The following is a 16292-nucleotide window of genomic DNA, read 5'->3' as shown; positions in this document are numbered from 1 at the left end:
TGTCTATCTCTCTACCTCACCCTCTATTAAAGAAAAAGGGGGGAAATGAGCTCTGAAAGCAGTGTAGTCTTTATGTGGGTGCCAGGCCCCAGAAATAACCCTAGTGGCAAAATAAAATTTAAAACTGGTTATAATGGCATGCAAAACCCAACAAAATAATACCCAATATGGCTTACCTCTGTGGAGTTTCCTCTTCAATCGCTTCTACAGTACATTTCCCTCGTTTACTTTTCTCTGACTTTGACATTTGACATGATTCTGCTTTGACATTTCCATCATGTGTCTGCCTAAGGGGGATCATTTCCTTCCTTTTTTTTTTCCCCTCCTTTATTTGATAGGACAGAGAGACATAGGGGGAGATAAAAAGGAAGAGAGAACAAGAGACACCAGCAGACTGTTGTTTTCGCCGGGCTATGTTGTTTTCGCCGGGCTGGCTTCACGGGCGGGTAACAGATGACCAGGGAATCATGGTTGAGCTGTAAGCAGTATCTCTTTATTCATGCAGGACGCAGCACAATCTAAGACGAGCTAAGCTAAACTCAAGTACTCTAAAACTCACAATGCTGTCTTTATATATACTTGCCAAGTAGGGTGGAAACAGGATGTGACATAGAGAGGGTGGAGAGAAAAGTGACTGGCGAAAATCAGAGTGTGACAAGGAGGGGGTGGAGCAGGTGAGAATCCTATCACTGAACCACCAATGCCCTGGAGGGAGTGCTTTATGTAAATGTAAAAGTGATTTATGTAAATAAACCAAAGCTTTGAATGGGATTAAATCTATCCCTATATAGGCATATGGTTAAGCAGAAGCCAGGGGGAGCTGGCATACTATCCAACAAGAGAACAAGAGACACCAGCAGACCTTGCTTGATCACTTGTGAAGTGTGCCTCCTGCAAGAAGGGGCTTGAACCCAGGTCCTCACACTTAGTAATGTGGGCACTCAACCAGCACACCACTGCCCAGTCCCTTCTCATCTTTGTTTTATCCTCATTTCTAGCCTTACTTAGATTCAGTGTTTTATTGGTCTGTTGAGATTATCTGCCTTTTTTTATTGGGCTTCTTTCTGTTTACCAGGTACGACTACCTTTCTAACCACCACCCCCTGCCCCATAGTGAATGGTATTTCCTGGCGCTCTCTTAAAACTTTTTCTACTACAGGTGGTGCAAAGCACAAGGACCCGAGTAAGGATCCAGGTTCAAGCCCCCTACTCCCCACCTGCAGGAGAGTCGTTTCACAAGTGATGAAGCAGGTCTGCAGCTGTCTTTCTCTCCCCTTCTCTGTCTTCCCCTTTCTCGATTTCTCTCTGTCCTATCCAACAATGACAATGACATCAATAACAACAACAATAATAACTACAACAATAAAACAACAAGGGCAACAAAAGGGAATAAATAAATATAAAAAACCTTTTTCTACTAATCCCTGGTGCTCTGAAAACTCTTCCCCTCTCATAGAGGAAAAGATGGGGAAAGAAATGTGGTCATAGTCTCAGATAGTCCTAAGTGGCATTTAAGGCCCTGTAGCCCTCAGCTTCTCCTAACAGTATGTGCTGGAGTTGGTATTAGTGGGGTTCCAGTGTTTGTGCTCCATGTACTGACAAAACTGGAAGTTCAGAGCAAGCAGGTCTTTACCACACATAACGTTTCCCCCAGGAAATCTAAGACCTTCCTTTGGGTGACATGAACCCCTGTGGGAGAAACTTTACCCCTGAGAGACATTAATCACACCCTTTATCAGGGATAAGCTAGGAAAAGGCATTCAGATGCACTGACTTCAGAACAGAATCCCAATTTGTCTGAAGTTCACTTCTGGCAGAGTTAGGTCATGCCCCCATCTCTGCAGGGGACTATTCCAGAAAATCTAACTTCACTGAAAATTTCAAGTTCCTTTGGAGATTATATCCCTTTATTGGGGGATTAATGTTTTACAGTTACCAGTAAGTACAATAGTTTGCACACTCATAATAGTTCTCAGTTTTCCACATAACAATACAACCCCCATTAGGTCCTCTGTCATCGTTTTCCAGGACCTATACTCTCTCAGAGTCTTTTACTTTGGTGTAATACACCAACCCCATATATTTTTTAAAGAAATATTTTTAAACTTTGTTTATTTGATAGGACAGAGAGAAACTGAGAAGGAAAGGGGATGAAGAAGGAGAGAGACAGAGACCCCTGCAGTATTTCTTCTCCACTTATAAAGTTTTCCTCATACAAGTGGGGACCAGGGGCTTGAACCGAGATCTTTGTGCATGGTAACATGTGCACTTAGCCAGGTGTTACCAGCACCTGGTCCTAGGAGGTCTCTTTAGTGATTAGAAAACAAGCCCAGATGGAGGTATGGGTCAAACAGCCAAAGCCCATATTCAACAGAGAAGCAATTACAGAAGCCAGAACTCCGATCTTCTGTACCCAAAATAATAATAATAAATAATAATAATTTTGATCCATACTCCCACTAGGGAAGAAATGATAGGGATAAGAGGATCAGAGGGCTCTGAACTCTAACTCCATCAGGACCCTGAGAGAAAAGAAGAAAAGAGAGGGACATTTGGATGTAGTAATATGGCTATGTATAACTTAGAAAGGAAGAGAAGATAGGACCTTAAAAGGAGGGGGCCATTATATATAAATATAGACAGATCATTGTAGAAATAATAGTTAACCCATATCTGCAACCTTGGGATAACTACTATCAATTATAATGGAGGGCCTGGGGATTCAGAGCTCTGGTGGTGGGAACAGTGTGAAGTTCTACGCCTGTTGACTTATAATTTTGTAAATCAATATTACATCACTAATAAAAAAAGAAAACAAACCCAGCAGATGAACTCACCAGTGTGTCCCTGAATCTCCAGAACCCTAGCCCACAAGAGAAAGATAGAAATGAGCTGGAGGTATGAATCAACCTACCAGCACCCATGTCCAGCAGAGAAGCAATTACCCAAGCCAGAACTCCCACCTTCTATGGCCCCCAAAAGAACTTTGGTCTATACTCCCTCAGAGGGATACAAGAGTGGGGGAGATGATCAGAGGGTTCTGAATCCCAATTCCACCAGAACCTGAAACGTTTGTCACCGGGAATCCTGCTTTATTGTTTTTGTTTTTATTAGTGATTTAATATAGATTTACAAATTATAATAGTATAAGTCTATACAGTTCCCACCACCAGAGTTCTGTGTCTCATCCCCTTTACAGGGAACTGTAGTAGCTCTCCCAAGGTCACCAATATGGGTTTATTCTATAACTATGTATATGTATATATACAGATATAGATATAATTTCTCCCTTTTTCTGTTCTTAAATTTGTTTTATTAATATAATTTAGTGATTTAATAATAATCAACAAGAATTTGGGATAAGAGGGGTACAATTCCACACAATTTCCACCACCAGAGTTCCACATCCCATCCCCTCCATTGGAAGCTTCCCTATTCTTTATCCCTCTGGAGTATGGACTAAAGATTTTCCCCCTTTTTTCAATGGCCCTGCCTTCACTCTCCCTTTCTAGTTCACCCCTACACCTACTACTACTTCCAAGTATCTTTCCTTTTTTCCTCTTCTCAGATAAGTGAAACCATGCCTGGCTCCCTCTGGTGTTTTCCAAATTTGCTTCCCTTTTATTGATGGTATTAAAAAAATATTTGGGTGGGCATTGTGTGGAAATGTACCCCTTGTATCCTCTAGTCTTGTCAATATTTCATTTTATAAATAAAAAAAGATTCCTGGAGGAGCTGGACAGTGGCCCACTGGGTTAAGTGCACAATAATATGAAGTGCAGGGACTGGCACAAAGGTGTCGGTTAGAGCCCCTGGCTCCCCACCAGCAGGGGATTCACTTCACAAGTGGTGAAGCAGGTCTACAGATGTCTATTTTTCTCTCTCCCTCTCTATCTTCCCCTCCTCGCTCAATTTCTCTCTGCCCTGTCCAATAACAACAAGAAAAGGGGGGATGGCCACCAGGAGCAGTGGCATTTGTAGTACAGGCCTTGAGCCCCAGAGATAACCCTGGATGCAAAAGGAAAAAAAAAATTCCTGGTAACAAATGCTTCAGGTCCTGGTAGAATGGGAGTACAGAGTCCTCTGGTTTACTTCCCCTATCAGTTACCCCTCTGAGAGTGTATGTGGGAGATCCTCCAGCCTGGGTAGAGGCCTATCACTTTTACATTGAGTCTTGAGGAGGTAGACCCCAAGGCCTAAAGGTGTGTCCCTCCTTGACTCTGTAGGCTGAGATGGCACCGAGCTCAGGAGCAAGGGAGCTGCCTCCTTACACAACATACCCTAAAGGTTCCCGTTTCTTGTGAATGACCGATACGTGACCTCCCTTTATAAGGCCATAACTTGTGTCCTTATAGGCTGGTAACTTGCCTATGAGCCCGAGCTGGATATAAGAAGCAGGTATAACCTAAGAGCGTGAATAAGGTGCACCTGGGGGCAATTAACATGGTGTGAGTGTCACGTGCCTTTCCTCTGGGTTCTACATACTTCCCCTATGTTCCTATTGGATGGCGATCAGTATATCTAACCCTGTGTATGAACAATAAACGAGCTGTCTCTCTGAAGCATTCCCTGAGGTTGGTCCTTTCCTCCGTGCCTCACCCACACTGCTGGTTCCCGGTTCCCTATGTTGCTGCTGTTTCTCTGCTGGTCGGAAGACACCCAACAATAGTATGGACCAAAATTCTTTTTGGGTTGCAGAAGGTGAGAGGTCTGGCTTCTGTAGTTGCTTCTCTGCTTAACATGGGCATTGATAGATCAATCCATACTCCCAGCCTGTTTCTCTTTTTCCCTAGTGGAGTAGGGCTCTGGAGAAGTGAGTTTGCAGGATGCATTGGTGAGGATGAGTTTGCAGGATGCATTGCCCAGGGAGATCAGAATGGAATCATAGTAGTATCTGGAACTTTTTGTTGAAAGGCAGTAAGATAGAAATCAGGACAATAATAATAAACAGGAACCAAAAAGTAGGAATAGAGCAGATGAAAGTAGGGACCTTAGGGTGGAAAGAAGCTATTAAGTCTATTTTAGGAAGGTTTTGAGGAGCCAGGGTCTTTATAATCTTTGCTCGAGCTTAATTAATAGCTAACATGGGGATAGACTAGAAACATTGGGAAAATGGTGTTAGAGTTGAGAGTAGAACTAGGAAGCAGGATTAGGGCAGAGAGATGCTGGCAAACTTAAAGAAACTATATAAATTCAATTAACTGTTTACCACAATGATCTAACTTGGGGTTCATATCTATTCATATTTAGCACTGGAACCTGTACAACCTCTGAGTCCCTGTCAGACTGAGCTCACAGTCCATAGTCACAGTGGGAAACATTCTAGGCTGTACTTGCTTCAGAACCAGTTTTCCTTGAGTGGCAGAGTAGGAGGACCCAGCCTCTCTTGGGAGAGTGGGGCAGTTGCTACCATTGCTATGAGGGTATGGTCCTGAAGAAGCCCACAAAAAAAGCTTATGATATTCCTAATGGCCGTAACCAGTGGGAATCTTATTTTGGTACCATCACAGAAAGAGAAGTGAATGTGGAAAACACCAGAGAAAGCCAGGCGCTGTTTTCCTTATCAGAAAAAAGATGAAAAAAGGAAAGACAATAAGAAATAGGGATAGATGGGAGCTGGGCGGTAGCACAGTGGGTTAAGCGCACATGGCGCAAAGCACAAGGGCTGTCATAAGGATCCCAGTTTGAGCCCCCAGCACACTACCTGCGGGGGGGGGGGGTCACTTCACAAGCGGCGAAGCAGGTCTGCAGGTGTCTGTCTTTTTTTCCCTGTCTCTATCTTTCCCTCTCTCTCCATTTCTTTCTGTCCTATCCAACAGCAACAGTAACTATAATAACAGTAACAATGACAACAATAACAACTACAACAAGTGCAATGACAAGGGCAACAAAATGGGGAAAATGGCCTCCAGGAGCAGTGGGTTCATAGTGCAGGCACTGAGCCCCAGTGATAACACTGGAGGCAAAAAAAAAGGAAGGAAGGAAGGAAGAAATAGGAATAAGTGTAGGTGTGACTTAGAAAGGAAGTGAGCAAATGTAGAAAAAAGTGGACCAAAAATAGATAAATAGATAGATAGATAGATACAGTGTGTAGATAGAAAGTCAACCCACTTCTGTGACTATTGGGAGAACTACTGCAATTGCCAGTGGAGGGGGATGAGGACACAACTCTGGCGGTGGAAATGTTATGGAATTATACCCCTATTATCTTACAATCTTGTAAGTCAGTATTAATCACTAATAAAAAAAAAAGGGGGTGGAAAAAGAGAAACAAAGAAAGAAAGAAAACAAGCCCGAACACTATTAAAAGACCCAAGCAGAGCTGGGGAGACAGTGTAATGGTTATACAAAAGACTTTCACCTCTAAGTCTCTGAGGTACCAGGTCTCCAGCACCACTATAAACCAGAGCTGAGCAGTGCTCTGGCCTTTTTGTCTGTGGCTTGTTCTCTCTCAATAAAATAAAATAATTTTTTAAAAAGACCCAAGCAAAAATATATCACAGGTTAACTTTATAAAAATGGTCAATGGAAGTCTGAGTCTCCTCCACCAAAGTCTCTCCAAGAGTTCAGAGAACGGGGCCAGCGCCTTTCTTGCCACGATTCTCTCTTCAGTCAGGCACCAGGGCTTAGAGGCTAGGAGGAACTGCAGACCAGGAATGAGGGATTCAGCCAGCTTCTATTCGTTGCTCCTCACATCCTGCAGGTGGCGCTGGACACAAGGCTTTCCAGGCTCAGGGATGCTCACAGGGCAGCTTCAAGTCTGGCTGCAGAAGACAGAGGGGCAAAGGGAAGTACTGGAGGACTTGTGCTGTGTATCACCATAGCCATTAACTCATTACCTGTTCATATTTATTTTCAAATTCATCAACTTGAGATAAAATTTAAAATTCAGCTCTCCAGTTGCAATGGCCTCATTTCAGGTGTTCCACAACCACATTACTACAGGACAGAACAGATACATAGCATGTGTCCCACTGCTCAGACCTCAGATGGAGACTGAAATGGAGCTCCTGTCAGCAAGTGCTTGTTCTGAAGTCCCAAAACAAAGCTGACTGCTCCTCATCTCTTCCTTCTTGTGAATAATCTCTCCTTCATGAGGCTGGAGGGGACTGGAGGTTTAGGGGGTCCAGATGAAATTGGATGTGACTGGCAACAACACCTTGGTTATTTTTTTTTTTAATATTTATTTTCCCTTTAGTTGTCCTTGTGTTTTTTTTTTAATTGTTGTAGTTATTATTGTTGTTGTTACTGATGTCATCATTGTTGGATAGGACAGAGAGAAATGGAGAGGGGAGGGGAAGACAGAGAGGGGGAGAAAAAGATAGACACCTGCAGACCTGCTTCACTGCCTGTGAAGCGACTCCCCAGCAGGTGGGGAGCCAGAGGCTCAAAACAGGATCCTTCTGCTGGTCCTTGTGCTTTGCGTCACATGACCCTGGTTCTTCTTTATATAATGCTGGGGAATGAACCCAGGGCCTCGTGTGTGTGTGTGTGTGTGTGTGTGTGTGTGTGTGTGTGTGTGTGTACACTGCTATCTTTATGCCACTCTGACCTAGTTTTTGGTTGCATATTTATTTATTTATTATTTTGATTGGACAGAAATTTAGTGGGATGGGAGGGACTGAGGAAGGGAATGGGGACACCAACCTTGAGCAGTGCCTTACCATTCATGAGGCTTGCCCTAAAGGGGGGCCAGGGACTTGAACCTGGGTCCTTACTCAGGTTAAGTGTGCACTTAACCAGGTGTGCCACCTGGTTCCTCTGTTGTATATTTTGTGTGTGAGACAAAAAATAGATACTAAGGTACCATTCCATCACCCATGAGCTTCCATAGGTCAAACCCAGGGCTGCATGTATGGGAGGCATGTGCTCTACTCAGTGGGCCACCTCCCTGACTCTTTAACTTAAAAAAATACTGAGATGTGGGTGTGCTGGGTAGTCATGAACCTGATTAAACATATAGGCCATTCACATGGTTCAAATCCCTGCTCCCCACCATGTGGTGGGGGGGGAAGCTTTATGAACAGTGAAGCAAGTACTATAGGTGTGTCTGTTTGTTGTTGTGCGCGGGCCATGGAGAAGAGAGAGGGGGTCCGGAGTGAAGAGGGAACACAAATCTTTATTTGCGCTGGCACCTCAGAGTTGGGTGCTAGAGAAGCAGGTTGGGCCATGTGGAGGTAGCGAAAATGGCCGCCTCACACAGTAACCTTTCCTGCGTCTGAACATCGGAGTGAAGTGCTGGCAAGAGAGCGAGGAGCAGCTTTCACGAGAATGGGAAGGGGGAGGAGTAACCATAGCACTCCAGGATAGGATAATAACTCTCATGAGAATGGGAGGGGGGAGGAGTGACCAAAGCACTCCAAATATGGCAGGGGTATAGACGATGCCCTGAGGGCACAACATGGCTGAACAGGCACTCCGAGAATGTCCCAACTCTTGCAGGAACTAGCAGTAGCCTGAGGGGACAACATGGCAGATGCAACTGCATCGGCACAATTTCCCAGCATCTGTTTCTCTCCCTCCCCCTCCTCTCTCAATTTTTCTTTGTTCTATCAAATAATGGAGGGAAGAGAATAAATGGCCACGAGGAGTGGTAGATTCTTTGGGCAGGCACCAAACCCCAGTAGCAATAAAAATAAATAAATAAATATACCGAGATGTGTTTTAGGACCAGCTGCAACAATTCTACCATTCTGTTCTGCTACTGCAGGCCCCACTGTCTCTGAAAATGCTGTCACCTCTGCCCAGATGTTCTCTCATTCATATCTGCTTTTTCTGACAGTGCTAGAGCTGTGGGAGTCAACCAAACATCCCTCAGCACCCACCCCAGTATGTCCCAGGCTGCTAGGACTCTTCTTGGCAGCATTGTTCTGGCCATAGTAACACACTGGTAGAGAAATAACACTTTGGGTAAGATCTCTTAGACCAGTCCTCCACTTTCTCCTAGGGGCCCATGAGGAACTGAGCTCCCATGATCCTCAGAGACAGCAGGCATGGTGGGACACTTTCCCACCTTACTGGCTCTCTCCACCTTCCCCTACTAGTGTTTCTTTCAGATCACTTCCCAGACAAATGACGTGCACTTGAATTCTTAGAGTCTGGCAGCCTAAGCCAAGACAAAGGTCAGGTCAGTCTTTCCTCTCAAATCTCTCTTCCTCTAGGCAGGTCTAGCACATGGGGTCTAGGGACTGGTCTTTTGTTGTATGTCTGTATGTTTTACCAGAGCACTGCTCAGCTCTGGCTTATGGTGGTGCTGGAGATTGAACCTGGAATCTTTCTCAGGCATGAAAGTCTTTTTCCTGTCTCCCCAGCCCCAGATCTGGGTTTTAATAAAAGTTTTTAGCCCTCCTAGTAGTGGTGTACTGGCAAAAGTCCAACAAATGGCTCTCTGGTGGCAGGAGTGGGAGAGTCCTGATTTATCTTATCTGCCAATTATTATGTAGCATAATAATTACAGTGTAGCCAGAATATTTATTTTGGAGGCATGTGGAGGGAGGGGAGTGCTAGAAATCAAGTCCATCCCTGTGTCCTGGCCTTTAGGGCCTCCCTGGGGGAACACCCATCCTCTCCCACACTGCTTATCAGAACTCTCCTTTTCATCACAACTCTCTTTTGGGTGTAGGCTGTTCCAATGGGTGTAAGATTTTGCTGAGTTCACTGGGGTCACTTCTGTATCTGGAGCCTGGCTAAACATTCTTCTCTAGGTGGGCACCTTAGAAGGCGCAATTCTGGTCCATTTGCCTCTCATCCTCTTCCTGGCACCAGAAAATTAGTTCAAAATATCTTTCTCAGGACAATGGCAGATGTACTCAGGAACAAGACAATGCTCACCATGTAGGGGGACTGCCTTGGCATGTACCCAGAAGCTCCTGTACTGTGGTGTCTCTTCCTCTTCATCAGTAGCTAAATGAAATGGTGACCTGGAGTTGAGAAATCAAAGAACAAAGCCAATCACATGAGCACTTTTTTTTTTCATAACATGCACACTTTTAAACATCCTTCTGGTGTCTTGTCTGAGAACACTCACTGTCCAGAGCACAAGATCCTCAGTGGAAGAGCACTGTAGGTCACTTGGCCTTGAGCAGAGACACAGGGAGAAAAGAGGAACCAGAGTCTCTCTCAGTCTTCCACATTCTCCCTTCAATAGGCCATTTAAAAAAGACATTTCCTGGGTGCTATCTATCCACTCCACAGCTCTGAAAAAGTGTCACTTTTGAGCGACTTTAGCACCATTTTAGGTGAATTTGGGGGTGTCTCTCCTCCTAACTATTGCTCTGTTATAACACATCCCACAGGGTTTCACAGTTGGTCCCTTGTGAATTTGTTTCCTATGTTGTACTGGGAGCTCCTGTCTGATTCATCCGGGGCCCAGAGGGGATGTCAACAAATGTCTCTAACTGCCATATAAATGATAGGACATTCTGGCTGCCATGATTTGTCCATTCTTTGACCTCTTCTATGCATTTTTCTTTTCCTCCAGGCTTATCGCTGGTGCTCCGTGTCAACACTATGAATCTACCACTCCTGGTGGCCATTTTCTCCACTTTATTGGATACAGCAGAGAGACATTTAGAGAGGAGGGGGAGAGAAATATAGACACCTGCAGACCTGTTTCACCACTTGTGAGGCATCCCCCTTGCAAGTGGGAAGCTGGGGCCTTGAACCTGGATCCTTGTGCGGGTCCTTGTGCTTAGTAGTTTTTTGCAGTCTGAACCTTGCAAATACATGACTTCACCACCTTTTCATTAATAGACAGAGAAAGGGACAGATGCCTTTTTCTCTGGTGCTATAACACCCTCCATGTGGTACTGAGGCCTCCCCAGTGTAATCTATGGAACCATTATCTAACTTCTTAGTATTACTGGTAAACTGTCGTACCTATAATCCATCATTATTCAATTACATGGATGACTTTTCATTAACCTGTCAGACCCTTCAAAGTAGTCACTTCCAAAGTGACTATCCTGGCATGTATCCTTCCCACTCTGAGACCTGCAGAAGCTCCAGGAACTCCTGCAGCAATAAATGCTGTCATGTTCACTTGGATCCTCTTGAGGACAAATCTCTGCCTTGTCAAAGTGGATGGTTTTTGGAAACAACTGACAGTCACTAGATCCAAGGCTGGCGACTAAGGTGGGTGAACCAGATGGGTCATTGTGGTGGTGGAAATGAGATGTGGTCAGAAAAAACTTGGACTGATTGCCTTCATCATGTACATCGGTCCGAGCATAGCACAGAGGATGTATTTGATCATTTACCCCACCCCCCTCAACACCCCCCAAAGGACTACTTTGAATGGACCTACACACTACCCAATAGGAAAGTTCTATTCTGCTTTACCTTCATCCGTGATTCTTGTTCTTTGAAATCTTTTGAGAGTCAGGGCTGGGTGGTGACACACCGAGTTGAGTTGTGCAAGAATCTGGGTTCAGTGGTCTGGGATTCAGTGGCATAGTGGATAAACAACCTGACTCTCAAGCATGAGGTCCTGAGTTCAATCCCTGGCAGCACATGTACCAGAGTGATGTCTGCTTCTTTCTCTCTCTCCTTTTTTTTTTTAAAAAAAAAAACATTTAAAAAATATTTACTTATTTCCTTTTGTTGCCCTTGTTTTTTTATTGTTGTAGCTATTATTGTTGTTGTTATTGATGTCGTCATTGTTAGATAGGACAGAGAGAAATGGAGAGAGGAGGGGAAGACAGAGAGGGGGAGAGAAAGACACCTGCAGACCTGCTTCACCGCTTGCAAAGCGACTCCCCGGCAGGTGGGGAGTGGGGGGCTCCTACAGGGATTCTTACTCTGGTACTTGTGCTTTGCGCCACCTGCACTTAACCTGCTGCGCTACTGCCCAACTCCCTCTCCTATCTTTCTTATGAATAAATAAATATTCTTTTTTAAAAAATGGGCATTAAAAAAAAAGAATCTAGGTTCAAGCCCCAGCCCCCAACTACAAGGGGGAAGCCTCCTTAGTGGTGTAGTAATTCTGTAGGTGTCTCTCCCTCTTGCCCTCTCTTCCTCTCAATTTCTCCCTGTCCTATCAAATTAGATAACTAAAAATAAAAACTAGGAAATCCTGATGAAAGCTCTGGACCCTCCAGAATTAAAAAAAAAAAAAAAAAGAAAGAAAGAGCCCAAGAATCCACATTTTGCTGGAGATTCTTGGGTGTCTGTCAACCCACCAGGGCTGATCCTGGGAACCCAAGGAAATAGAGTCCAGTGTGATAAGCCTCTTCAAATGCACTGCATCTCAACACAAGACTTTTGCTTCGAAAGAAACCCTAAAACATCTTGATGCTCTGATTAGACTCCAATTAGACTGAGACGATGGGCCACGCCAGGAATTACTTCTACTTTAGGCACAGGAGAAGCTAGTCCAGGCCAGGTCCCCGCCCTTGGTGCCCCTCTCTTGGTGCCCCTCCCTTGGGGCACCTGTCCTGTGATCTGAGCAGCAGCCAAGGGCACAGGGGAGGAGACAGGTGCTATGAGGCCTCGCGGCCACAAGGGGGACCCATTTGTTCTGAAAGCACGCAGTGTCTGAATCGTGACTTTCAGCCGCCCACGCAAGCTCCCAGGTGGTGTTGGGTGCTGGTTGCAGGGAGGACAGAGCCTGGCAGCCTAGCGATGCGGGGCCTCGCTGCACTCAGGGGCCGGGTTCAGGCCGCCGCCAGCTGCGCTGGTTTTGCACCAGCCCCCTGCTTCCTTCCCACTCAGGTGGGGAGCAATGGGCATCAGGCCCAGGACACCCTTAGGACTTGATGAAACCACCTCCAACACCTCGGAGCTCTCAAGCTTTTTGTGAGGTGTGTCCTTTCATTTTTTTTTTTTTTCTTTCTTTCTGGCAAAAGCAAGCCGGATGCAAAGGGGACACTGAGAACATTCAGACAGGCAGAAGATACCTGTAACCAGTTCTGTTTAAAGCCAGGCCACCACTATAGGGGGGCATTCTTCCCCAAGGGTCTGTACAGATTGTGCAATTTAGGAAGCTACTAAAAATGGGGAAGGGTTTCAAGGAGAAGTGGAGTGCATTTGTGCCTACTGGGCATCTCAGTAGTCACTGCAGAGCTGACAACTCCTGGGCTCAGTGAGCCACAGGTGACTAAGGGAGAAAAGAAGGGAATCCATTCCCAGCCCACATCTGCACATCACAGGGGTTATAACTCCACCCACACTGACCTCATTCCTGCACCACAGAAGACACTTCCTCAGGGTCATGCAGCCTGTGAGGGATGGAGTCTAGATCTGAGTCCTTGCTCCAAAACGGATGCCTTTACCAAATCCAGGGCCTCTCAGGGCAAGGTCAGGAGAAAACAGACCCCTCACTCTGACCTCCACATTCCCAACCTGCACCGCCAGCATCCACACACATGGCAGAGTTTGCTGGGCAACCCAAGGTCATCCTCTGATGTTATCAGACTCGGGGTCCAGTCCTCAGAAGACCTGGATGGGGTGGGGGAGGGGTGAGATCATTAAGATGGGGACGCTCATCAGGGCCTGCACTGGACCATCCACAGCCCATTCAAAACCGGTCCCCTCTACTTGGGGTGGGGAAAATAGCTCCGACCCAGGTCTCTGAGCAGCTCTGCAGAATGGACCCACAAAGACTCCCATACAATCTCTGAAAAGAGCTTGTGTCTCCCCAACTTGTAGGCAGAAAAGGCACCCCCCACCCCCATCCTTCCCTCTGCTCCCAACCTCCTTTCTTAGGACTCAGACTCAGCCCAGAGGCCCAGGGAGAGGCAGCCCCTGGTTGCCAAGGCAACGGCTCCATTGTTTCTGCAGCAGGAGTTTAGCAGCCAGGCCCCTCGTTCCTGGACTGGTTCTCAGTACCATTCTTGAGCGGGTGGAGCCCACAGGGCCTCATTCTACTCCTCCAGGCTGCTTTGTCACGTGGGGGGGGGGCAGGGGGAGTGGTCACCATGCCAACACCACATTGCCCACGTCCCCTGGAGAGGGGAGGGGCTGGGTCTCTGGCAGTCTGGGAAGCTGTGAGTCGGTCCCTTGGGTCACTTGTCAGAGAACCCCATCTACAAGTCTCAGGAGAAGATTTTATGCACTCACTGCTTTTGTATCCAGATTGCTCCAGTTTTTTGCTTAATGAAGCAAAGCTGGGCACTTAGGCATCTTCTTGCCCTTCCTGAGCCAGCCAGAATGTGGGGCCAGGCGATGAGAGAGGCATCGGAGTTGTGCCCTTAGCCTCGGTGGGACCAAAGTCAGTTAGTCAGTCAGTTTGTCTGTCGGTCTTTCATACACCAACACTCCCTGAGGCTGATTCCTCTACCCTCAAAAAGTGTCCATTTTATTAAAACTCAGGGGTCCAGGTGTGGCACACCTGGTTAAGAGTTCACAGTACAGTGCACAAGGACCCCAGGTTCAAGCCCCTGATCCCCACCTACAGGGGGAAAGCCATTACAGTGGTCCGGGAGGTGGTGCAGTGGATAAAGCACTGGATTCTCAACCATGAGGTCCTGAGTTCAATCCCCGGCAGCATATGTACCAACCAGAGTGATGTCTGGTTCTTTCTCTCTCTGCCTATCTTTCTCATAAATAAATAAATTCTTTTAAAAAGAAAGAAAGCCATTACAAGGAAGACATGGGCAGGATATAGTATACATAGTAGCTGCTTAATAAATATGCAGCAGACGGGTGGGTGAACACATTCAGGGAAACTACTCAGAGGATTAAGAGCCAGAGTCATTCGTTTGTACATTCACTCAGTAAATGAATCCAAAGGACTTTTGTGTGCCAGGCATCCTGCTGGGCACTGGGGACACAAGAAACACAGACAAGGATCTGCTCCCACAGCTGATAAGTGAGGCAAATAAGCAAACTGTTCATTACCGAGGTGTGGGTTAAGAGCCAAGGAACATGGGACATTTCTCCCATTCTGCCTGAGTCAGAACCCAGTCTGGACTGAAAAGGGTCATAAAATCCTTCCAGGTCAGTGTCACTGTGCTTAGGTCCTTGCATGTATCACTACCATCACATCTGTTGAATTCCACTCAGGTTTTTCTTTTTTTAAATTTTTTTATTATTGTCTTTATTTATTTATTGAATAGAGACAGGGAGAAATTGAAAGAGAAGGGAGAGATAGAGAGGGAGAGAGACACCTGCAGCCCTGCTTCACCACTTGTGAAGCTTCCCCCTGCAGGTGGGAAACAGAGACTTGAACCTGGATCCTTGGGCATTGTAACATGTGCGCTCAACCAGGTGCACCACCACCCAGCCCCTTCATTTAAAAAAAAAAACTCATCAGAAGCTTATTTATTTTTAAGTATTCGTTAATTTTATTTGATAGCAATTGAGAGCGAGGGGGGACAGAGACAGAGAGACAACTACAGACCTGCTTCACCAATTGTGAACCTTTATCCTTGCAGGTGGGGGCCAGAAGCTTGAACCTGGGCCCTTGTCATGGTAACAGGTGTGCTCAACAGGGTGCACCACTGCCTGACCACTATTTCCATTTTTTATTTGTGATTAATAGCAGTGGGTTACAAGACTGTAAGATTACAGGGTATATAGTTCCACACCACACTCCCCATTACAGTCTGTGTCCTCACCCTCCCACCTTCCAGAGATAACCACCATAGTTCTCACAAAGTCTTAAAAACTATTTTCCCTCCTCCTCCTCCTTCTTTTTCTTCTTCTTCTTCTCCTTCTTCTTCTTCTTCTTCTTCTTCTTCTTCTTCTTCTTCCTCTTCCTCTTCCTCTTCCTCTTCCTCTTCCTCTTCCTCTCCTTCTCCTTCTTCTCCTTCTCCTTCTCCTCCTTCTCATATTCATGTGTATCAGTTCTCTAGACTCCTTATATGAGTGAAACCATCTGGTAGTTGTCTTTCATCTCTTATTCCACCAAGTATAATCACCTCTAGTTCCAACTATTTCGTACCAAAGAAAACAATAGCATCTTTTTATTGCAATGTAGTATTCATAGGATGTATTGGCACAGAGAAATCAGAGCCAAACTGCTGCAACCCATATAAACTGGGTCTGGGGAGGGGGAGATGACAGCAACCTGCAAAGTTTGAAAGTTATCATCCTGGGCAGGGGTAGATAGCATAATGGTTATGCAAACAGACTCTCATGCCTGAGGCTCCAAAGTCCCAGGTTCAATCCCCTACACCACCACCATAAGCCAGAGCTGAGCAGTGCTCTGGTAAAAAAAAAAAAAAGTAAAGAAAAGAAAAGAAAGTTACCATCCTAAGGGGGCACACACCTCATTGAGCACACCTGTTCCAATGTGCAAGGACCCGGGTTCCAGCCCACACTCCCCACCTATGGGAGGGAAGCTTCATGAG

General features: G+C 45.8%; 1 long non-coding RNA gene across 1 annotated transcript; it reads right to left on the bottom strand.

The window, feature by feature from the left end:
* Positions 1-6493: 6493 nt before the first annotated feature.
* LOC132534040 (uncharacterized) lies at positions 6494-13627 on the bottom strand. The gene is made up of 4 exons (XR_009545754.1): positions 13562-13627; positions 13174-13437; positions 9832-9920; positions 6494-6764 (listed from the first exon to the last, which is right to left on the bottom strand). It is a non-coding gene; the product is annotated as an uncharacterized LOC132534040 (long non-coding RNA).
* Positions 13628-16292: the final 2665 nt, after the last annotated feature.

Source organism: Erinaceus europaeus, chromosome 17 (genome assembly GCF_950295315.1).
Source record: "Erinaceus europaeus chromosome 17, mEriEur2.1, whole genome shotgun sequence".
NCBI lineage: Eukaryota > Metazoa > Chordata > Mammalia > Eulipotyphla > Erinaceidae > Erinaceus > Erinaceus europaeus.
Note: the sequence above shows the minus strand (reverse complement) of the source record. Positions and strands in the feature narration are given on the sequence as shown.